The sequence below is a fragment of the Pelophylax lessonae genome (assembly GCF_965119305.1).
Source record: "Pelophylax lessonae genome assembly, chromosome: 1".
NCBI lineage: Eukaryota > Metazoa > Chordata > Amphibia > Anura > Ranidae > Pelophylax > Pelophylax lessonae.
Genome location: NC_138768.1, coordinates 464,733,497 through 464,755,443, shown reverse-complemented (window position 1 = coordinate 464,755,443; position 21,947 = coordinate 464,733,497).

Genomic DNA, 21,947 nt, shown 5'->3' with positions numbered 1-21,947 from the left:
ATTTTTTCTTTAACCCGATAGTAATGTGGCTTGACAACAATATCTCGTGGCAGGCCGTCGGACCGAGGGGCAGTTAGAGCACAATGGACCCGATCTACTTCCAGCTAATGAGGCAGAATATTAAGGATCAGCTCTTTTATCCGCTCATGGACTGCCCCCTCCAGGTCAGTGGTGGTTTCTGGAAGGCCCCATATGCCGAAATTATAACGGCGGGACCTGTTTTCCAGGTCTTCAATTTTTGAATACGCTTCCTCCAATCTAGTATGGAGCTTAGAGATCGTATTAAAGTTCTTATTGACCTTCGAGATAGTGCTGTCCATCTTGGACTATATCGTGTCCAATCGATCACCAATGCTCTGGAAATTCTGCTTGAGGTCTGTGGTTTTGATTAAACAAGCTTTAGAAAGTTCTTGCTGTAAAAGATTAGAAAAATGAGCCAGCAACACAGCATCTCCTGTGTAGGCTTCAGGCTGTGGGTCAGGCTGAGTATGTGTGGGGCTTGGTTGGCTCATAGCAAGTTCTGCCAATTCAGCCATATGCCTGTCCAGGGAAGAGGCTGGGGATCCCTCAGATGTTTGCATGCCTAGTGACACAGCAGGAGACAAGGGATAGGGAGAAGATCCACTCTGAAGTGCTGCTTCTTGCTCACCTGAGGCCTGTGAGGAGAATGGATACCGGTCGGCTGTGACTGGGAAAGCTGAAGTCAGCTTGGCGGATCGTGGCTAGTTAGGTCCCCCACCTGTATCTCTCCTGCCCGGCACCATCTTGGAGGAGTGAGGCTGCTCAGGAGAGGGTCGCGCCGATGGCTGCAGATTACCCTGCTTGTAAGTCGGCTTCTTGGGCTGTCCCGTCACCCTGCGCTGCATCCTGTCGATAGGAAGGCTCGGCGGGTGTTGTATAGCCAATGCCCAAGCCTTGGCTGCCAATTATAGCTGGAATAGAGCCAGCGGTGCGCAGAGCTTGGTCAGCTCACATCCGACTCCGAGACCGCACACATGCCCACTATTTATTATTCTTTTAACGTGTTGTGCATTCAAATGGGGATCTTTCCCTTCACTTCCCATTCTGCAGAAGGAAGTGTAAGTAAGGATAATTCCCTTTTTGACAGTTGTCAGTAAAACAGGTGTCCCCATTTTAAGATTTTCTATTCCTGTTTTATTGACGATTTAAAATATTGGATTCTCCTCACTTTCAGGTCACCAAGACAAATAAAGAGGGCAGATTTAGCCCATGGGTCAGAAATAACAATAAAAACCTGACAAGGGCTCTCTCTAATCTTTCCCTAATCTTATGTCTAGTATTGTGCATTATAAACAGAGCTTTCTAGCCCTTCTGAAATCCACAAACATCCCCAATTAAAACATTTTAGTTAAAATGAAATCATGTACAATCCATAAATAATACATAAATGCAAAAAATGAGAAAACTCATATAACAGTGCTCCATCAAAAAGCGATAAAATCAAAATTTATAATATGAAAAATTATATAACGCTTCACTCCAAATTCATAAATGTGCACTCTCTCCATAATAGGATGCCGTGCATAAATACTGCACATAAAAAGTTAAAATTTCAACAATGTTCCATCTAATTGGATAAATACAATAGTATTTTCACTTCTTCTTTTTCATTGGGGGATCCATACAGACTTTTTATCTGTGATTAAGTTTCAATTTTCAAGTTGTTTTGTTTTTAATTATTTATATATTGGCTATGTAGCACACATTTTATGATGATTGTTAATTGAGAAGTGCACCTGGTCACCTTTTTGCATTTACCTTTTTTTGTCTTCTATTCAGAGCGGCTCTCAAATTACTTTGTAATATTTTACACAAGAACCCACTGTTGTTTTATTTTATGTTTTTAAGTGGTGTTGATTATCATATTATTTTATTTGTAATATTGAGAGGATCGGCGCAGGATTCCTCTCCTTATAATAATATTGGATAAATAGTCTAGTTTAAAAACTTCAAACTTTTGTTCCACCCAAAATCATTCAGATCCATCTCTGATTTCAGATCTTCTACAGCAGATGTTAATCAGTTTAATCTGACTTCAGATCTTCTGCAGCAGATGCTACCTTCCTCAGTGTTACCCCCACCAAACAAAAGGATTAGCAAATTTTTATTCTGTACCTTTTTATTACTATAAATCAGTCCTTGGAATCCAGTCTGTGACTTAATTTAAGCTGAGATAATGTCCTCAGTCTGCAGCTGGCAGAAGGAAGCATTTCCTCAGTCTCCTCTCCCAGTGATCAGACTGCGATATTATAACTTTGAAGCAAGTCTCAAGGTTGCAGTGGGTGGCTGATCCGTGTCAAACATTTGGGAACTCAACACATACCAGGATTTACATCAGAGGTGAGAGACTCGAGTCACATAACTTGACTTAAGTAAGACTTAAGTCTCCAGTTTGAGGACTTGAGACTTGCTTGACTAAAATTAATAAAAGACTCGACTTGACTTTGACTTGGTATTCATAAATTGAGACTTGACTTTGACTTGGTATTCATGACTTGAGACTTGACTTTGACTTGAGACATATGACTCGAAATGACTTTACTTTTTTAAGTTATTAAATATTTGCATTTTCTCAAGATGTGTTAAAGCAAAATTAATGTGCCTGTTATGTTTCTAACACCACAATCACTTAAAACACCTCAGTGTGTTCTGATTTTTAGGACACTGGCTGTTTAACAATGGAAATACTTAAAGCGGTGTTCCGGGCTCAAAAACAACTTTGGCCCATCCGCTTGCTGTAAATCCCCTAAAAAACAAATGGATACTCCCGATTTTTTTTTCTTTACTTACCTTGTTTTTGAAGAAAGTATACTTACCTTCCTTCTACTTCCTCCCTCATTGGCCGCTGCCCGCACCGCCACTTCCTGCTTGCGATGACTTCTGGGAGCTGAATGTCATCGCTCCCAGAAGTCAATGTGCCTGCACCGGCCCCGCTCGTCAGTTCCGGTGCAGGCGCGTCATTCCCTGTTAAACAGCTTCTGTGCAGGGATGATGCGCCTGCCCCAGAAGTGACGAGCGGGGCAGGTGCAGGGCATTCTGGGACAAAGAAGACACGGAAGAGGACGCAGAAGAGGACGCGTTGGCTTCAGCTGCCCACAACTGAGATGGCAGCGCTGGAGAAGAAATTTTCAAGGTAAGTATTTCTTCTAAAAGGTAAGTGAAACAGGGGACAGTTCAGAGGCTATCCATTATAGAATGTACTAGTCCTGACTGTCCCGTGGGTGTTTTTAGTGAAAAAACATTTTCGAGGTCCGAACTCCGCTTTAACATGTTTTTAGTGACTGTGGTGTTAAAACATGACCGGACAAAGGATTTTGAGCTGTTTGGGCATTCAAAGTGTTTCTTTAATATGCCAAGAAAAAAACACTAATCAGTTTTGTTAATGTTGAAAATAAAACAAAACCTTTTCTGACCACTGACTTTTAACTGATTTAAAGGTGAAAATTGGGGTAGATCAGTATTTTGACTTGATTTGTGACTTGACCAAAACAAATGCCTTGATTTGACTTGCTTGACTTCTAGCAGGGACTCGACTTGACTTGCTTGCTTTTCGCCACAGTAACTTGGGACTTGCTTGAGACTTGAAGGTTAAGACTTGAAACTTGCTTGTGACTTGCACATGTGTGACTTACTCCCATGTCTGATTTACATGACTGTAATTTCAGAGTCAGCCCCTCAGTCCACAAAGACAATGCTGACCCTAAATGAAGCCTGAATAAAGATGGTACCATCCTACTAGGAAAAAACACAGAAGTCATTCGAAGTCAGGGGGGTACTGTGATAACAATGAAAGGTAATAAATGTTTGTATGTTTTACACATTACTTGGCATGTCTGTGCTAAACATGAAAATATATCAGACTCTGTGATCATTTTAATATGCAATATGTCATATATACGAGACTAAAGTGTAATAGAATATTTTTTACAATTCAATTCTTTTTTTTTACGCCCTGGCCATAAGAAAAAAAAAATTATTACAAAACTAATATGCATGCTCTTTAAAGTTTAAAAATAATTGAAAAAAGGCATTAAGCCAACTTCTACCCTACACTTTCCCAACTCCCCTATGCCCCCAACTACTGATTTCAGATCAATCAGCGACCACCTTCACCAAATCTAAGGCCCATTCTGCCTACAGCAATTCTGTAATCAGCTTCTTGAGCCAGCAGCCCATGGTTTTCTCCATAGGCCCCAGTTGAGAGGTTTACAGTAGGGGTATAGAAAAGGTCCAGAGGGAAGTGTTAAGAAAAAATGTTTAATGCACAGCTATTCTGCACTGTATAAAGAAGCCAGTATGTGCATTTAATCATTTACTGTGCAAAAATTATGAGTCTGGTGCAATGTTTCTGTTTTATAGTATTACACATGATCTCTTTGAGGACAGGCAACGCTTCGGGAAAGATTTTTAATTTGTTGGCCAAACAATTTAATATATTCACAATATTAAAATAAATATGTGAGTGAATGATCAATAATGCTGTGCAAGAAGCAATTGTTTTGTATGGTAATTTCAGGCATTTTATCATTCTACCTGCATAGCCAGATTTACAGTAGAAATAAAATTTTACCTGTCACAGGCAGTAAACAATTGCTTCAACTGATAAAAAGTATACAGAACAATTGTCAGAAAAGGTGAATTTATCTTCGTGTTGGGAAATCATTTCAGCATAGCTCCTATTTGGCTTAGTTGAAAGTGAAATCTTCTGAGATAAAAATACATTTTACATTAAAAGCTGTGTGTTGAAAACCTATGTGCTTCAGTTCAGAACAGTAAAGACATTTAAAGAAGTCGCTGCTCACAATGCTCAAAATAATATAATCGAAGAGTTAATTTGTCTATCCACCCATCCATCATCTATCTCACATTTTATCTTCATTATTTCCTGTATCATGCTTGTTTAGGCAATGCCCTCTAAGGGTAGACAAACATATAGAATGGCAAATCTGCCCGGGTCTCACGTACCTGGTAAATAGCAAGCGGGATGAGAGGCCTTCCCTTACACCTCCTGTCCAATACCCTTTGGAGTTGGTGACAGAGTGTGGCAGGACAAGGAGTGCCACAGGTCCCTCTCGTAGGTCCTGACACCGTGGGTGGCTAGATGACAGTCTGGATGCTTCTAAAATTCTGTGGATGCAGGACTGGAATTTTTACAGAATGTTGTCACACAGATGGAGCACTGGAACATGCAGGTGTAGGAGTCAAATCTATAGTCAAAGCAAGCCAGAGTCAGCAACATCTGGGCATTTGAGGTAACGTTTTGGCAGACAGAAGCAAAGTCAGAATCTAGGCCAGGGTCGATATCAGACAGGCAGAAGAAGTACAAAGCAGCATGTAGAGGACGGAGTCAGAGCACAAGCCAAGGTCGACAACAGCAGATCAGATTCAAACACAGTCAGTCAAGCTGGGTCACAGCACAGGACGATTAGGATACAGGTCTGGTCACAAGTCACTTAAAGCATTTGTTACCCTAAAAAAAATAAAAAAAATAAAAAGCAGATCCTGTCCCTTAAAGCATGTTATACAGCACATTGCTTGTACTGTGTCATTTGGCCCCTTCTATCACCTTTAAAACCTGGCTGATCCTGCCAGTTTCTACCTTCCCCCCTGTAAACTGACCATGGTATATCATGGCTGCTGAGCCCTGACACCGTGGTCAGTTTACGTGCCTCCGTCATCCGCAGCCCTGCACTGTCCTCCTCTCTGCTCCTCTTCCCCCTCCCCTCCCTGCTTATTTGTTTGTCAGTGCCCACCCCCTCCACCCCTGCTGCTCTTATATTTAATTTAAAATGATCTAATCCACTCTGTAATAAAACAATAAATGCCCCTGTGCCTGAGTTATAGAAAAAATATGCGATCGGTACCTAGATCAGAGCGGCTCCCGGCGATCATGTGACCGTTTGTCTCTCTCTCTCTCCTCTCTTCCTCTCCTCCCACCTGACATCAGTGGCAGTGCTTAGCCCCGCCCACTGGAGATGTCAGCCAGGCAGAGAAGAGAGCCGAGGGGTCAGCTGAGCACCAGGAGCCGCTCTGATTTAGGTACAGATCTGCATATTTTTTTCTATAACACAAGCACAGGAACACCTATTGTTCTAGTACAGAAGGGATTAGATAATTTTGTAGAAGTGGCTTAACAACCACTTTAAGCTTACGACCAACCAGCAAATCTCTTTAGTCTTGTTATGCCTTAAATAGCCACTGGGCGCCAAAATCCATTGCCGGACACACATGCGAATTTACGCTAATGCTCGTACATATTAGCCAACACATGTGGAAGTCTGCAAAGCCCTGACTCTGTGTCCTGGTCCATAGTCTCCTCTGTGCGCGCGTGCAAATCTTTGGGCATGGCCATGCACTTGATATCAGGTAGGATTTGCCTAAAGTTTGTCAAATCTTGTTCAAAGTTCAGCGAACTTGATCTTTGTGGCACATGCCATTTGAAGTCCATTGGGGGGGCTATCCTACTAATAAACTCTGTCCATTTCTGTTGATTAATTGGCAAGCTTTTTGTGGAAATGTGGCATGGGGCGCTTGGCACTGTCATTGGGGATATTTAAAGTGGGAGAAAAGCCTAAGTCTAACTGTTCCTAAAAATGTTTCCTCCCCAATCCTCTTACCTATCCTGTCTAACCTGTATAAATAAGATCTGTATTCTTACTTCTTTTTAATCCACTCTGGGCCAATCTTCCAGCCGTGGATCAGGAAACGCGAGACAAAGGCTGGAAAATCCGTTAGCTGGGACGTCACCCATAGCCCAGCAGTTGTAAGTGCTTCCTCCTCTCCCCTGCAGCAGCCTCTCACTGTCACCTTGGAACCGGAGCTGCAGTAACACATGACTGATAAGGATTGTGGGATTAAAAATAGGTAAGTGTGCACATCTTCCTTATACAGGTTAGGCAGAATAGGTAGGAGGAGGGGAACAGAACATTTTTACTAATAGTTAGACTTAGATTTTTCTTCCACTTTAACGAAGCAAAAAAAACTGTACAGCAGGTAGAGGGTCCTTTTTTGTGTTTTTAGGAGCAACATGGAAAAAAAACACCAATTGTTTAAATTACATGCTTGTGATATGCCTTTAACCACTTGACGTCCTCTCTATATCCGAAAGACAGCTACAGCGTAGACCTCAAATGCTGGGAGGGCGTCCATGTACGTTCTTGGGACTCGTCTGATGACAGATCATGGTAAAGGGCCAATCAAAGTGGGCCCTTTACCACTTGATCAGCTGTCAGCTAATGAAAAAAATTTTTTGTTTTGTTTTTCTAAATTTTCAGGCATTTTTTATTTGTTTAGCAAAATATAAAAAACCCAGTGGTGATTAAATACCAATAAAAGAAATCTCTATTTGTGTGGAAAAAATTATGAAAATTTAATTTGGGTACAGTGTTGCATGACCGCACAATTGTCAAAGTGTGAGAGCGCTGAAAGCTGGAAATTGGCCTGGTCAGGAAGGGAGTACAGTGCCCAGTAAGCAAGTGGTTAAACTGTATGTGGTACTACTGGACAACACACATTTTACAGATGTTTCATGTATTTTCAGAGAGACAGTAACCACAAATATTGTTCAGTGGCTGGACAGTATAAGAACAGCTTGGGTTAGTCCACAATATAAGAGGTAGAAATGAGGCAGGTTTGATTCTGAAATAATATTTAGGCCTCATGCACACTGGACGTTCTAAAAATGCCAATAGTATTAGCTTTAGAAAGCTGTAGCTGTAGAATGAGTTTTGCAGCGGTTTTGCAGTAGCGTTTTTTAGCGTCTAGCATTTATTAGCATTTGTGTTTTTTAGCTTTATTTTAGCAAAACTATACTCCCACAAAAGCGTATGGCTCAAAAAGGCTCATAAATGCTGAATAGCAGCATTTTTCAACTTTTGTCAGCTTTTTTTATGGTTAAAGTGTTTTTACAGCTGAAAAGCTCATCTTCAAACCTACTAGTTCTGGGGTTTTTTCCAGCCAGAAACACCCCTGCCAAAAAATACTGATAACAGCCTACGTGTGCATGGACATGCTCGAGAGTTTACTGGCTGCAAAAAAAAAAAAAAAAAATGCCCAAAGCCAAAATCAGCAGCTGTAAAAACATCCAGTGTGCAAGAGAAAGTGATTGTAAAGTCTTATTTTTTTTCTATATAAAAAATAAAAAAACATGTCCTACCTACCTGCTCTATGCAGTGGGTTTGCACAGAATAGCCCTGATCCTCCTCTTCTTGGGTCCCTGACAGGAGCTCCTGGCCCCTCCCTTCTGTTCAGTGCCCCCACAGCAAACAGCTATTGGGGCATCCGAGCCAAGATGCAGCTCCGTTTATCCATTTAGACACAAAAGCGAAGGTTCGGTCCGCCCTCCAGAGTCAATGAAAAAATAGGTTTCGCATTTGAAGCATCACTAATCTCGGCTAGAGAAAGACAGTTTTTACAGGTGGATGAATACAATGTCCCAACAATTTACATAATCCCGAAAAATCCACAAGAACCAGGAGGACCCACCAGGGAGGCCAATAGTTTCGGCCTGTGGTGGGCCCCTTGAGAGGATAGGAAAGTATCTGGACTCTTTAATCAAAGATCTTGTTCTCAACCTCCCATCGTATGTGAGAGATACGGGGGACGTCCTGAACAAGATTAAGGATTTGGAGCTCCAGAATCAGGTGCTGCTGGTGGGTATAGATGTGGAGTCACTATATACCTCCATACCCCATGATTGGGGTATTCTATCAGTGTTCCACTTTCTAGACCAAAAATTTCCCTTAAAGGGAGCACAAAATGAGTTCCTCATTGAAGTACTCGAACTGACACTTCAGAACAATTTTTTTTCAGTTCCTTGGGAACTACTACCAGCAGATTAGGGGTACCGCAATGGGAGCCCCTTGGGCGCTTTCTTATGCTTGTCTACATCTCGGCATGTGGGAGGAGGAGACAGTGTACGCCTCGTCTATGTACCTTAGCCACGCTTTGACCTGGCTGAGGTACATAGACGATGTGTAGTTTAAACAACAAAGGGACTTCCAGCGCTAACTGTGATATCTCTCACTCTCAGGAATGAATAAAGTCAAATTACCGTGTGGTGCTGCTGCTAATTAATGCTGATTCAGCATAAGTCAGTGAATGGGGGGGAGGGGCAGCAGCGCTATCCCACGGTACATAGTCTACAATGTAACTCAGGCAGGCTTGATGGAAAACCTTGAAAAGTTTATTTATAAAAATTATATATAGTGATGATGATTAAAACATAATAAAATGTATTCCAAACCAGATCTGTGGCATTGCTGGGGGTCACAGGATGACCGAGCCGCTGGGTGAGCCGGAACTGTGTAGATGATCACAGCAGTTCCGGCTCACCCAGCGGCTCGGTCATCCTGTGACCCCCAGCAACGCCACAGATCTGGTTTGGAATACATTTTATTATGTTTTAATCATCATCACTATATATAATTTTTATAAATAAACTTTTCAAGGTTTTCCATCAAGCCTGCCTGAGTTACATTGTAGACTATGTACCGTGGGATAGCGCTGCTGCCCCTCCCCCCCATACATAGACGATGTGTTCCTAGTTTGGAACGGTACACTGCCCCAACTGGAGGAATTCATTTTCGAACTGAATAACAACAATAGGAACATTAGACTCACCTACACCGTAGATGAAAGGTCCATTTCATTTTTGGATCTTAATATCGAGCTAAAGGATGGGAGGTTTAAAATCTCCACCTTTAGAAAAGCTACGGCTGCTAACACACTCCTAAAGGCAGATAGTCATCACCCTAGGAGTCTGAAACAAAGAATCCCAGTGGGCCAATTCATCAGGCTGAAACGCAATTGTTCTACCTATGAAGACTACATAAAAGAGTCCAAGGACCTATATGATAGGTTTCGGGAACGCAGCTACTCGCATTGCACCCTTAGATGAGCAAAAAGAAAAGCTGGACAACAAAATAGAGTGGATCTGTTAACTCAAAAGAGTACTATACCTCGGGGTGAGAATGCCAATACACCAAGAGTAATTACCAAGTTCAGCTGTCATTGGCATGATGTTAAAAAGGTATTGGAACAACATTGGCACATTTTGTTAAAGAATCAATCACTCAAAGAAATTGTAGGCCCCAAACCACTTATGGTGGCTAGGCGGGCCACGAATCTGAGCGATCAGCTAGTACGCTCAGAGTTCACCAGAACTCCTAAACGTAACTGGCTGACCGACCTTCCACCAATGAAAGGAATGTTCCCGTGTGGCCATTGCAACATATGCAGCTATGTAGACAAAACACAGACGTACACTGATTCCCAGGGTGAAGTGGTTTACACGATTGATTCATTTATCAACTGTGCAACCACACGCCTTCTGTACCTTATTGAGTGCCCTTGCCACAAATTATATGTGGGTAAAACGAAAAGGCAATTACGAATAAGGATTAAGCCCTAAAAACTCTCCCTATGATTGAGCTACTAAATACGAAGCTAGGCTTGACACTCCATAGTATATTCAAGTTATATATCTAGTGATTACTTGCTGTAATCTGATTTGCAGATATAAAAAGGTAAAATCAATTTATTCATAACGGTATTGTGTAGAGGACTTGATTGGGTTCTTGACTGCATCTGTTTTTGTTTTCCTTCCCTGAGACTGGGCTATATGTCCACCTTGGGAATCATCCACATTATGGTCTGCCTCCGAATTTGCCACTCCGGGGACCCTTCCTTTTCCCACCCCCCTCCCCCTTCTTGAGTCTCGGCAGTGGCGACTTCTGGAGTTATAATGATGAGGGTAGTACATACTGGTATAAAACACTTTGGATCTTTATCCCTAGTTGACATAGATCATCAATTCATAATTACCAATGTCTGATGATACTATGTAAAAGCGGTAGGGGGGTTTAGGATCCCCTGTCTACTTAGATCTAATGGTAAGGTTACACTTGGACTAGTAGAAAATCAATCTACAAGTATCTATTCATATATATTTTCTATTTTATCGTGGGTACTGGGAGTATTTAAATAATGAATATTTCCTCATTTACCCGGTAGACTTGTATCTATCCAAATTAAAACTCCTTTTCTCCTCTAGATTCCCCCTTTGTATTGCTAATGCCTCCTTGGAAACTATCCGGGATACAATTTTTGGTCTATATATAGTCCTTTGGCTGCTGTCTGTCGCTATGGCCTTTATATGTACTCTGACTTCAAAAATGGTGATAGATAAGCAATATGTAAGATGTTTTTAACGTTTTTAAGACATACACTAGATGGCGCTCTGTTAGGAGCGGTCTGGATTATTCACCTGTGTGTATCAGAAGTATTCAATTACCAATTTAGTAATATATTGAGAAGTATTTATATTTATATTATATAATATATTTAGAAGTATTCAATTTACCAATTTTCAACACCTTTAAAAGAATCCCCCACCCACACAATGACGTCCTCAAGAAGCGTGCGTCACGCATGCGAAACGCGTTGACGTCACGCGCTCCCGCCCACCCACCACGGGGAACTGTCCATACACATGAACCTGCCTGATGCCGGTCAGATGACGGATGACTCCGGGCTGACGCTGCCCATATGATGAAAGGCGGAAGTGGCCAATAGTGCTGACCTATTCAAGTTGAAGCTTATGGACGTAGCTGACACGCTGGGAAAAATCTTATGTGTAAAAGATCTAGAGGCAACACTATCGGAAGAGGACTTTCCCAGAAAGCTAAGGGGATAGAGAATCGGGCCGTGATCACCAGGTCCCTATGAATGATACCGTACCCTGAAAAAGCGGTAAGTCTAATGTTTGAACTTACTCCATCTGCTCTGCATGAGCGCGGCTCACAACGCTGTATACCGCTGGGTACCTGCCTGGTGAGAGCCCTCGCTGCTTTGGATATGCAGCGCCTCTCCCCACGTCCCTAAGCATATTCATATGAAGTTGATTCATGGTAAATAAAACTGGCCATCATAGCCTATCGCTCTTCACTGCCCAATCTGGGCTAATGTCATGGACTTGATCCGTCATCCGTGGCGATATCCCAGCAATCCGCACCGTGTCATATATGATCCCCTGTGATCTGGAGCTTAAATAGCATCAATCCAAGCTCCTCGCCCTTCCCTTCCCCTTTTCCCACCCCCCTTCCAGCATTTGAGGCTGTCAAAAGGAGTACTGGATGTCGTTCTCTTACTGTTATAATTGACATTCATGTGACACCATCTACATCTGTAGATGAGCACCATCATTCTAGTGATTGAATAGTCTGGTTTGTTCTTATTTCCCCATTGGGGACGTGCCTCGATCTATATCGGTGGAAAGCTGTAGTACATCTACACCAGACTGGTACTTACCTAACTCAAGAGTGTGATACATGTCTCATACATATTTACATATCAAGGTCTTGTGTCTGACATGAATTAATACGACATTAATTTACCATGTATGTCATTTATCCTCATACTGGGGGCCATTCATGATAGGACGTCTAATTTCTGAGCATCTGTCTGTGGTGGCATGCCGGCTGCATTTCCGCGGTTGCGGCAGTATTACACGGTCTGTTTAGACCATATACTGCTTAATCGCTGAAGCGCAGCCCCATACAATATGTTCCTCACCGAGGTGGTGTGGCCTGTAGCATGTGTTTGTTTGTTTGTTTTTGTGGTTTTAACTGTCAGTTTTTTTTATGTGTCTGATCCTCCAGTGAGTGTCATATTTGTGCCACAGTGAGGTGCACCATTTGTCATATTTGTGCCATTTTTCAATAAAGATTTAACTTTTTGAGTATTCCAGTTGTGAGCATCCCATTTCTGCAACCATTCTCTAGGTTACAGTCTATCTGTCTCCTTTCCCTTTTTTCTCTTTGGTGCCCCCCTCTCTTCTCACTGGATAACTGAGTTTGATTTACAGCAGCGGGAGCCAATGGCGTCACTGCTGTGTCTCAGCCAATCAGGAGGGAGAGTCCCAGATGGCTGAGGCATTCGTTCACATCGCTGGATCGAGAAGGGGCTCATGTAAGTATTATGGGGGATGAGGGGGGCTTCTACACACATAATGCTTTTTATCTTAATGCATAAAATGCATTAAGATAAAAAAAAAAAACCTTCTGACTTTACAACCACTTTAAATTGTATTATCTGACAGATAAAAGATACAAATATTGTTCAGTGGCTAGACAGTATGTAAGCAGATTGGTTAGGCTGCAATATTAGAGGGAACGACAAGGCAGGTTTTATCTTGAAGCAGAAATTAGAGTGTATTATCTGAGAGAAACTAGCCACACATATTTTGAGTGCCTGAGCACCAGAATAGACTGCAAACTTTGAGGCACAATGTAGGATAATAAACATTAGTATTCAGTATTCTGAATCTGAATTAGAAACATTTCGTGGCACCTTTTACAGTATCTGGGTACTGGAATAGGCAACACGCTTTCAGACACAAAGCAGGATTTACCCTGAAGCAAACATTTTAGTAGCTAAGGTCTAGCTGCAGAAACATTGTGTGGCACCTTTACAGTGCCCGAGCACTGGAATAGGCTGCAAACCTTAAAGTGGTTGTAAACCCTCACATATACCCAGCAAAGTGAACAGCCTCAGATGATACACAGAGATGAAACAAATCCTCCTACAAGCACCAGAGAGGAACGACACTAGAAGCTTGGAGAGACATAAGTAAACACTACAGATATATGTGCTTTGCACAGATTCCATGACTGAGTTTTACAACCACTTTAAGATTGGAACACGCAACCAGACTAGCAAAGGTGGTGCATAAGTTGGTGCATAGGGACCAGTCGGGGTTCATTCCAACTTGATCTACGGCCTAGAATCTTAGGAGACTCTTTTTGAACCTACAATTACCTGTTGATAACCCTTGCAATCGTGCTATTTTCTCCCTGGATGCAGCTAAGGCCTTCAACTGTGTCGAATGGCCTTACCATTGGGTAGTTCTGGAGCTCCTGGGCTTAGGCACTAACTTCATTAAGTGGGTCAAACCCTTCTGCTAAGATTAGGGTGAATGGAGAACTTTTAGAGCCTTTTACGCTCCATAGGGGCATCCGGCAGGGGTGTCCATTGTCACCCCTGTTGTTTGCTCTGGCAACATGGATATGTACAGAGAATAATATAGTTGGGTTTCAGTGGTATACAGAAATGGATGTTGTATCACTGTATGCTGATGATACCCTGCTATATTCAGGGGATACTCAAGGCACAAATATATGGGATATGATAGGGTTTCAGTTTTATGATATGGAGAAATTATTAAATCTGTTAGGGGAGGAGATTATTATAAATGACTTCTGGAACAAGAGGTATGGTGGATTCATAAATTAAATATCTGCACTCCATGCAGGTTGAACCAGAGGTGGGATATTAGTCTTTACTTAAAATAGAGGGTTTGAGTTTATTATGTTATTAATTTAGTATTTATTGTTTTCTCCTTTTTTCTCTCCCCCCCCCTTTTTTTTTGTTTTCTTCCCCTTTTTTAGTTTCTTATATCATCCTTATTTCCTCGTTTTTTGTGTGGCATCTTTTTCTCTCTTTTTTTTTTTTTTTTTTTTTTACTCCTTGGTGTTCCTATTCTCTAGGCTGTATTTATTTGTGATATACACAATGGGTTCTGAGCTGATTGTTTTAAGATGCTCTTGTGTGTGTTTCCACCCATTGGTAGGTGGAGTGTTTTATAGGATGGGGGTATGCTGTTCAATCTTGCTATGATTAACGCCCCATTGGGCTGAAATGCGTAAGCGTCGAGGCATACATGAAGTTTTTATCCAGGGTTCAATAAAGACATTCAAAAATCCCTGGATTAAGTGCCGGTTTCTAGTTTACAAATATAATTATATCAGACAGGAGCCTTACCTGCAGCACCAGGTGCTCTCATCATTCTTTATGGACTATCAGGGTTGAGTGGCAGTGAGTCGTTTCAGTTACTTGTGGGGCAGTGCCACCTGATGGACTGGACAAAATCCTCCCTCACTGCTCAGAACTTTCCTCCTCCTCAAAAAGGGGCACCCACAGATGATTTGCCTCCTCATCATCTTTACCCTCCACATTACTGGAGCTGTTGCTGAAACATCACTGCCTCTGGCTGCTCCATGTCTAATGGCCATGGTGCTATCTTTGCCAACCTCACTGTCTCAGGGAAACCATGAAGTGCCTGAAAAATGGTAAGTATATAAAATCGATTTCATTCTAAAAATGACTTATTATTGTTTATGAATGTGTTTGCATTTCTGTGTTGGGTGGTTCACTGTAAATGTGGAGGCTGCATACGTTTTCTTTTCAATGGATGATCTGCCAGTAACACACTACCTGTCTTAGGGTGGCAACACTCATTCACTGCACTATATCTACACAGTCACCCTAGAACAGGAAGTGTGTTAGGACTACAGAACAGTTCTCCCTCTTATCATCGTCATAACATTGGGGGATGTATTCTGGACCCAGCAAGTGCACTTTAAGCTCCTGGCTTTTTGTATATTAGGACAGCATAGGCTGAGCTTGGAGGTCTCCCAGCAAGAGGTTTAAAAGTAATTCAAGCTACTAGAGGTACATTAAAGTACATGATGGTTACTACACACACAATGCAGTTTACTAGTTTTTACATGACTGCCTTGCTTTAAACCACTTTCTGAAAACGTTAGAACACCACCTTCACATAATCACTAGTGACAATACAATCTACATAGCATTCTGTGTTGTCTGGACTTGCAGATTCATCATAATCTTGGTTATGTTACTTATTACTTAATTCATTTACATCCTTCTTTAGGTAGCACCATCCTGACTGTGCATGTATGAACTCTATTAGGTGCTAAAGGGCAAATTTATAAAGTAATGAATGAGTGATCTGACACTTTTCTGCCAACGAGTGCCGATTGGAAAATTTATGAAACATATTCGCTGTCCACATTTGGCTGTGTTTTCACCTAGTTATTTCACATGTCACAGTTTCCTCAAAATCTGGATTTCCCATTCTTTCGGAAAGTTCAATTTTCAGTGTCATTCACCACTTTTGAAATATAGCAAGACACACGTGCAGGCCAAAAATGTTTTTAAATATGTAAGGGACCTGGATTGGACAGCTGTCCCTGCCAAGCTGGCCAAGGTCCCGTCCCACTTCTTAGGAAGGAACTTTGCAATATTGTGTCACTTACTCTCCTGACCTGAGGCCCACCTTCTTACATATTCTCAGTCTGGCCTGTATACAGAATGTCCATTCAAGGTGCTTTTTAATGGTTTTCGGAACATTGTTTTGTAAATCATATTGGCATAATGACATCTCTTCTTTCTCAAAGAACAACAGTTATTAACATGACTTTCTGAACCATGTCTATAAAGTGCAGAACATGATTCCTCAATAGCACAACTTCCTGAACAGTAGTCTTTATAGTGTTGAGCGCTTGAGTGCATCTTTATTAATCTTTATTGATTTATTTATTTAAGACATTTTCACAATCAATTGAAAAACATATAACCAAAAAAAAAAAAAAAAAAAGGCAAACTACCCTCATACAAATCTCCTGAAACAATCACCCATTCAAGAAAAAAAAAAAAAGGGGGACAAAGAAAAGTGGGGAGGGGGTAGGTCCTGAATATTTAGTGCTACAGCATCCCGATTACCCAGTAGGTGAGGCTCCATATATAAAAAAGACAAGAGTATCACGTTCCCTTCACACGGTAGGGGCTTTGGACTCCAGTGTTCACTGTACTAAATCTGATCCATGATTCCCATTTAACCTGGAACCCTTCAGATCTATTACTATTAGTACAGACCCATTTCTCAACTTTCATGATTTCATTAATTTGTTTCCTCCAGTGTTCTAAAGTATGTACTTGTGTATTTTTCCAGTGGACTGGGATTAGCTCTTTAGCTGCATCCAGTAGGTGTGGAACTACACTCTTCTTATATGCCCTGGTGGGGGTTTGGGTACCATTAACCACTTTAGCCCCGGAAGGATTTGCCCCCTTTCTGATCAGGCCCTATTTTGCGATTTGGCACTGCGTTATTTTAACGGACAATTGCCCGGTCGTGCGACGCTGTACCAAAACAAAATTTATGTTCTTTTTTTCCCACCAATAGAGCATTCTTTTGGTGGTATTTGATCACCTGTGCGATTTTTATTTTTTGCGCTATAAACAAAAAAGAGCGACAATTTTGAAAAAAAAAAAAAAAAAAAAAACAATATTTTTCACATTCTGCTATATGACATTCTCAAAAAGAAAAAATGTAAAAATCAAAATTTTTTAACATTTTAGGCCAATTTGTTTTTTGCTACATATTTTTGGTAAAAAAAAAATCGCAATAAGCTTCTTTTGATTGGTTTGCACAAAAGTTATTGCGTCTACTAACTACGGCAAAGATTTGTCATTTTTATTGGGTTTTTTTTTTCTAGTAATGTAAAAATTTTCTGCGATTTTTTGCGGGACTGCGACAATGGCGGCGGCCAGATCGGACCCCTGACATTTTTGACACTTTTGGGGGTACCAGTGACATTACTTCAGTAATCAGTGCTAAAAATATGCACTGTTACTGTAATAATGACACTGGCAGGGAAGGGGTTAATACTAGGGGTGATCAAGGGGTTAAATGTATGCCTAATGCTTACTGACGTGTGTGTGTGTGTGTGTGGGGGGGGGGGGGTTCTGTGATAGGCACAGAGATCGCAGTTTCAGCATAGCTGAAACTGCTGATCTGTCCCTGCCTGTCAGTGAGAAGATCCGCCTGCTTTGTGTAACGCTCCTGCGTTTTCTGAAACAAGATGGATTTGCAGCTGCAGAAAAACTCCACTCAGTAGTCATGTAGAGATACATTGAAATACCAATTCCAACTCCCAAGACTCATCACTGTGGTCTGTCTGATTCAGCATACAAATATACACACTCAATAAGATGTTCCTGGAGTGATAGATGTATATAGCAGTATAGTGGTGATGAGTTGAAGAGACAGGTATGAACAGTGACAAATAGGTGAACAGCACTTGAGAGAAATGTTCATGAGAGTATAGATGGTAACAGGTAGGATGCAGATAGGTTAGCAATCATGTATGGTAGTAGGTGGTAGGACAGCAGATGACATACAGGAGAGACTAACCCAGTGCAAGGATAGATGTTAGTAGGCTCAAGAGCTAGCAATCTAAAACAACAGTGCAGATGATAGTTACAGTCCTTAATATGCAGAGCTAGATAGTGTAAGCTTAGTAGGAAGGTTATGGAGGATTCCCCTGCGGGGGAATCGTAAGCAAGCAATAGCAAGCAGTAGTAGAGAGGTTCGGTATGAGCGAGTGATCCGGTAGCGGGATACAGGGATCAGCAGCGAGGTTCCGACAGCGAGGTACGCTTGTAAGCATATGGGCTTCAAGGCAGGTTGAACGAACATGTGAGTGAGAACGCCGGCGGTTGAAATAGCCGCTCTGCGGCGCTCAGTGATGACAGCATCGGTCTTAAAGGTGTATGCGCACTCACCAGAAGAGAATGGTGGGACGCATACACTGAATTGGAAAGTGGAATAAGGGTACCAGAGGTATCAGAACATTACAGTACCCCCCCCCCCTTAAGGCCGGCTCCGGAAGGCCTCTAGAACTGTTTTTTCCGGGTATTTCGCGTGAAAATTGCAAATCAGCCTAGGGGCATGTATATCAGAGGTATCCAGCCAGGTGTCGTCTTGGGGCCCATAGTTCTTCCATCGTACTAGATATTGGAGTCTTCTTCTGTGGATATGAGAATCCAGAATCTCCTTTATCTCATATTCTTCTCCGCCTTCAACTTGTACAGGAGGTGGAGGTGGGATGGTAGGCCTTATTCCTTGGTCAGGAACATGGGGCTTCAGTAGCGACACATGGAAGATGGGATGTATCTTGAGGTCTGTTGGTAATGTGAGCTGTACTGCAGCTTTTCCAATAAGTTTCCTGATTGGAAAGGGTCCCAAGAATAGAGGCCCAAGCTTTTTGCTAGGGATCTTTAATCTTAAGTTTTTTGTTGATAGCCAAACGAGGTCCCCAATAGCATACTGAGGAGAAGGTCTTCTACGAAGGTCATAGTACTTTTTTTGTTGACTATGAGCGTGTGAGATGGTAGTATTAAGTAAACCCAGAGAGTCTTTTATTTGGGTAAGATAGTCTGAGGCTACTGGGTTACTTGATGGAAGGATGCGTGGTGGAAGAATACTGGGATGAAACCCATAGTTCAAGTAGAACGGACTCTGTTTGGTCGTACTGTGGGTTGCGTTGTTGTAGGCAAATTCTGCCAGAGGGAGGAGATCCACCCAATCATCCTGTAGGTATGATGTATAGCAATGTAAATATTGCTCGATGCACTGGTTGACTCTTTCAGTCTGTCCGTTGGTCTGAGGATGGTAGGTAGAAGTGAGCTTTCGCTCAATTCGTAGTATGTGGCATAGTTCTTGCCAAAACTTGGAGATGAATTGTGATCCACGGTCAGACAAAAGAGTTTTTGGAATACCATGTAACTTAAAGACATGTTTCATCAGTAGTTCCGCTATTTGTTTGGACGAAGGTAGTCTGCGAATAGCAACGAAATGTGCCATCTTTGTCAGATGGTCCACTGACACTAAAATGGTATTAAATCCTTTGGAAGGTGGTAGTTCCACTATAAAGTCCAAGGACACAACTTCCCATGGAGTCTGGGGTATTGGTAGACTGCATAGTAGACCGGATGGTTTTGTAGTGTCAATTTTGGACCTGGCACAGACGTTGCATGAAGAGACAAATTTTTGTATAGATGTCTTCATATCAGGCCACCAAAACTGCCTGGTAAGCAAATTAAGGGTCTTTGTCATACCCATATGTCCTGCCATAGGCACATCATGTGACAATTCCAAGATCTTGGTGCGCATAGTAGGGGGTATGTAGAGTTTGTCGTTGTAGTAGAGGAAGCCTTCTGCATCAGCAGTTAGTTGTGGTGGAGGTGAATCCAAACCTATACTGTGCAGAATCTCTTCCTTCAAGGAACGGACAACCCCAATAATACGCTTGTAGGGTATTATAGGAACGGAAGGGATTTCGGAGCAATTATCTTCAGTTAATCGTGATAGCGCATCCGCTTTTTTATTCTTGTCTGCAGGTGTGTAGGTCACTAGGAAGTTAAATCTTAGGAAGAATAGTGACCATCGTACCTGCCGGTGGGAGAGGGTTTTGTTAGTCTGAAGATATTGAAGATTTTTATGATCTGTATATATGAGTATTGGTAATCGGGTGCCTTCAAGTAGATGTCGCCAATTCTCCAGAGCCAGTTTTATAGCAAGCAGTTCCTTTTCACCCACTGGGTAATTCACCTCTGGGCTGCTTAGAGATTTAGAGAAGAAGGCGACTGGATGGAGTGGTGAAGTATTCGTTGGTCGTTGGGAGAGTACTGCTCCTACTGCCATATTTGACGCATCTACTTCCAGAATGTATTGGAGGGATGGGTCTGGATGGCGTAGTATGGGAGCAGAGGTAAAGCTTGTTTTTAACAAGCGAAAAGCTTCATTTGCTTCATCTGACCATTTAAATGGTTTCTTAATACTTGTGAGTTGTGTGAGAGGTCTCACAATGGCAGAGAAGTTCTTGATGAACTTCCTATAGAAGTTTGAAAATCCAAGGAATCGCTGTAGTGCTTTGCGGGTGGTTGGTATTGGCCAATCCTGAATACAGGATATCTTACTCATATCCATCTTGATTCCTGTTTTGGATATGATGTATCCTAGGAATAATACTTCTTCTTTATAAAATAAGCATTTTTTTAGTTTCACGTATAGATTGTGTGTGAGTAATCTGGATAACACAAGTCTTACATGTTTTATATGTTCAGACAAGGATCGTGAATAAATAAGTATATCGTCCAGATATACCACAACACAGACATCAAGTAAGTCTCTAAGGATATCGTTTATGAATCGTTGGAAGGCTGTGGGAGCGTTACATAGCCCAAATGGCATTACAAGATATTCGAACAATCCGTATCTGGTTCTGAATGCTGTCTTCCACTCATCTCCATCACGGATTCGGATTAGATTGTATGCCCCTTTCAGGTCCAATTTTGAAAAGTAGGTAGCTCCACGCACTTGTTCAATGAGTTCAGGGATAAGCGGCAAAGGATAACGATCTTTTACTGTAATGGCGTTCAATTGCCTATAGTCGATAATAGGCCTGAGACTTGAGTCTTTATTGCGGACAAAAAAAAGTCCTGCAGCTGTGGAAGAAGTGGAAGGTCTAATAAAACCTTTTGTCAAATTCTCATCCAAGTATTCCTTGAGAGGGGAAAGTTCATCCTGCGAAAGAGGATAAACATGACCAAAAGGCAATTTAGAATTAGGGAGTAGATCAAAAGTGCAATCATAATCCCTATGGGGAGGCAGTATTTGAGCATTTTTCTCAAGAAAAACTTCGGACAGATCCTGATAGCATAGTGGTGCAATCTCATCTGACACCACAGACAGGATCTTTCCATAAGACGGGAGGTTACACGTACTCTCGCAATAGTAAGAGAGGAAGGTTAGGGTCCGTTTCTTCCAATCTATGGTTGGTTGATGTGTGTGTAACCAGAGAAGTCCCAAAACAATGGGAAAGTAGGGCGAAGACAATAGGTCGAAGGTAGTGGTCTCCGTATGAGACTCGTTAGTGGTGACTAGGAGTGCTTGTGTCTGATTAGTGATTGGGCCAGAAGATAACGGAATACTGTTAATAAGACTCACAGAGACAGGCTTAGGTTTTGAAATAATAGGTACTTTATTTAAAGTAGCAAAACGTATATCGATATAATTTCCGCAAGATCCTGTGTTGATCATGGCCTTAGTGGTAATCCTAGTCTGGTCCCACTGCAATGTCAAACGAACAAAAAGATAAGGGTTAGTAAATGAAGTTGTCAATCCCCCTAGGAGGACATGTGAACACTCACCCTCTTTTTTGCGGACAAGGGGACAGACGCTTATCATGTGATCCGGGGATGCGCAGTACAAGCAAAGATTA